The sequence below is a fragment of the Thermobia domestica genome, chromosome 14, assembly GCF_964235325.1.
Source record: "Thermobia domestica chromosome 14, izTheDome1.hap1.1, whole genome shotgun sequence".
NCBI classification, from domain to species: Eukaryota; Metazoa; Arthropoda; class Insecta; order Zygentoma; family Lepismatidae; genus Thermobia; species Thermobia domestica.
The window spans coordinates 149,124,936-149,128,673 of NC_137467.1; positions in this window are offsets into that span (position 1 = coordinate 149,124,936).

The following is a 3,738-nucleotide window of genomic DNA, read 5'->3' on the forward strand; positions in this document are numbered from 1 at the left end:
CTGTTGTTATCCGTGTGAAAGGTGGACATACTGACAATTAGGTAGGTAGTCATAATATTCTGGCTGATGTGTGCGTATATTTTAACTCGTTTGTCTCGACTCGAATTTCGAGACGTCTCGTCTCGAATTCGAGTCGGGTCGAGACAGAAACTGTCGAGTGGAGATACGAGTGAAGACAAAAACATATTCTCGAGTCGAGACAGGCTCAAATCTTGACTCGTGCGCATCCCTAGAAATTATATTTTTTTGAATTTTTAAGTTTCTAATTTCCGTGTGGGCATGCCAGACAACAATTTTAATAAATTCATTAAATTTTTCCATTATGAAACGTCTACCTTTACAGTGTTGCTGGAAATAAAATTATAAACTTAATTATTGGTTAGAATAATTATGCTAGATCTTAAACAATGAATTTTCAAGAATTATGCTTTGTTTTTATGTTTTTTTTTTTTTTTTTTTTTTTTTTTTTTTTTTTTTTTTTACAAATATGCTTTTAAAATTAGTTTTATCTGGACCCTTATATGAGGGACATAATTTAGAGAGGGTAAGGTTCAATTGACCCAGTGAGTTTGAGTTATATATTAACTTTAATTAATTATATCTATAGATATACTAATAACAACCTTGAAACTTTCGTCGGTGTAACTTCCCCTTCCCGCCGGAGTAACATCTGATATGACACTGCTCCGTTAGATAACTAAAATCACCTTCGGCGTAGCAACCATATTAAAGAGGTATTGCTATCCTTCTTTTGTGTTTTCCAGTTACTCTAGGGGGCGCGTTGGCTCACTGGTAGAGCGTTCACCTCTGGTGCTTGGGGTCCCGGGTTCGATCCCAGCCCCCGCCAAGTGAACTTTGTGGTGGACAAAGACCGTGCTCGTGGGTTTTCTCGGGGTTCTCCCGTTTCCTCCCACTTTCTTCATTCCACCATTTCACTCATCTCTCATCATCACCGTCTCCTTTGGCCTAACCGGCATAACCGTGGGACGTAAAACTCAAAGATTTCATTTTTTTCCAGTTACTCTAGTTATGACACACCTATAGTTATGTTAAACTCTCACTCAAATATGCACTTTCCACGAAAGGTGCCGATCCTGCGGGACAGGGGGAACGGACCCCCAAATACTCATGTGAAAATGAAATCTTTCAGTTTTACGTCCCGCGGTTATGCCGGTTAGACTAAAGGAGACGGTGATGATGAGTAATGAATGCAATGGTGGAATGAAGAAAGTGGAAAGAAACGGGAGAACCCCAAGAAAACCGACGCACACGGTGTTTGTCCACCACAAAGTTCACTTGGCGGGGCTGGGATCGAACCCGGGACCCCAAGCACCAGAAAATACTCATGTGGTCCCTCATGTATTTTTATGAATATGTATTTTATTGTTATATGTATTTTTTATGAATATACAATATTTTGCATAATTTGAATTCAATTTGTCTTAAAATCCTCATTAATTCCTTCTTAGACCCTTGTCTGCAACCAAACACACATCTGAATGAGCCCTCTCAAAGTAACAGAGAAGTCGGCGCCCTTGCTTTTCGCATCGTGATTCAGACCTTGCTTGGAAACGTGTAGGACATAATAAAAAGAAAAGTCCTTGAAAAATCCCAACAATTATTCTCTAAAGAGTCTGCATAATATACTTTCTAAGTATAGCCACAAACATACATCACAGCTGGACACAAAATATGCTTTTCTACGATTTTCTCAGAAATAAGACAAATACGGTATTTCTTCTCCCCCTACAAGGATTCACTTTTGTCCGTCTTTGAAAGAAACTTTTTTTTTATTATTATTCTTAACTTTGAAATACAAGCACATGTTGCATAAGAAGTCAATGACACTTGTAGCAGTCCGAAGAACATTAAATGTAACCATTCAGAATGCAGAATAAAAACAGATGCGCAGCAACTGCAAGATTCGCGAGCTACCGGCACATTTCTTGTTCTAATTCTTTTTTTATTTATTTCTTCTCCTCACGAAGTTCTTTAAAGAAAGAAGAAGAAAAAAACAGTGAATGTTCTTTCTTGTAGCGGCATAAGGTTGTTCTTTGAAAGCAATTACTAAGAATTGAGTCGGGAACAGCCGGCACATATCAAGAAACATGACAAAATTAGCTTTGGTCGTTTTATAATAATCAAGTCGAATATTTTGCAGTGCTGCCAGTCCGTAGTTAATTTATAACGCAAAGAACCAAGGGAGGGAAACACTAGCCCAAGTATACCAAAGAGTTAAAAAGAAGCAAGGTTATTTAAAATTATGTTGGTAATTCCATTATTTATTTATTTTTAAATAATAGTGCATAACTACTTTCCGTGTCAGAAGCTATACAGTAATTGGTATATCCTTTACGCTACTAACTAAAGTGCACATTTTAAATCATTTGTAGCATGCATCCCGGAAATTGTATTTACTTTTTATTAATGCTGACTGTTCACTTGTTAACCCAATGCGATTCTCAAACACACTGAGAAAACCCCGTTATCCGGACAGCTGTATATTGTACAAATATACGGATTCCTTATGTGCACTACGAAAACCAGTATGGGGCATTGTTATCCAGATGTTACATTATGCCGTTGCAGGATGTTTGACATCTGTCTTCCGTGTATTACATACATATATATTCGTATGTTACATATACCAGCTATGTCATGTACGTCTATCTGTATGTGAGATTCTGACCATCTACATACAGTTCTTTCGTTCGTACGGAAAGTATGTTTATTCGGAACACTTATACGGAAAGTATGTTTATTCGGAACACTTATACGGAAAGTATGTTTATTCGGAACACTTATACGGAAAGTACGTGTAAAATATACTTTTTCAGTTATACGTTTGCTGTATGTTAAGTCCAAAACTACAGGATTTACACATGTAACCTACATTAAACATACGCCACACACTTTTTTTCTCAGTGCAGATTTTTACAACGCATTACTGGTTATTTTGTAGTTGACCTGAAAGAATCCGTCTGCATCCCCAGATTAAGAATTTCTCCATTAGTATTATTTTTCCACTGTTACGAACAATGCAATTATATTCTACAACCTGTTGTGCCTTGCAACAAATGAATAACAGTGGGGGATCTAGCCCAGGCCAGGGGGCCCAGGGCCCTCAGTTTTCTGAGTGACAAAAATAATTTAAGCTATTAGTTATATAAAGTTTCTAGTAAACTCATGATATATCTATCATAGTCTGAGTTCTGACTGGCCCTCCTAGTTTCTACTTTCTAGATCCGCCACTGAAGTTGGCCAGGATCGTAGTACTGCAAATTATGGATGCGTCAAATATCAAATAATACTTTTGATAAAGCGGATACTTTCAAATACCTAGGATCAATATTAATAGACCGAAATTGATTCCAAGAAGAAATTAAATGTAGATTGAAAGCAGGGTTCGTGTTATTCGTATTATTCAGTTCAAAGTCTTTTGTCATCGCGAATTCTGTTGAGAGATTTCAAGCTTAAAATATATAAAACGATAATCATGCCTGTGCTGCTGTATGGTTGCGAAACATAGTCGTTTACTTTAAGGGAAGAACACAGACTGAAAGTTTTTGAGGATAAAATCCTGAGATGAATATTCGGACTCAAGAGAAACAGGAATGAGGAATGGCGGAAACTTCATAACGAGAAACTTCATAATTTATATCGTTTACCAAACATTGTTAGGGTCATCGAATGTAGGAGGCTTAGGTGGGCAGGTCATGTAGCTAGGATGGAAGAAAG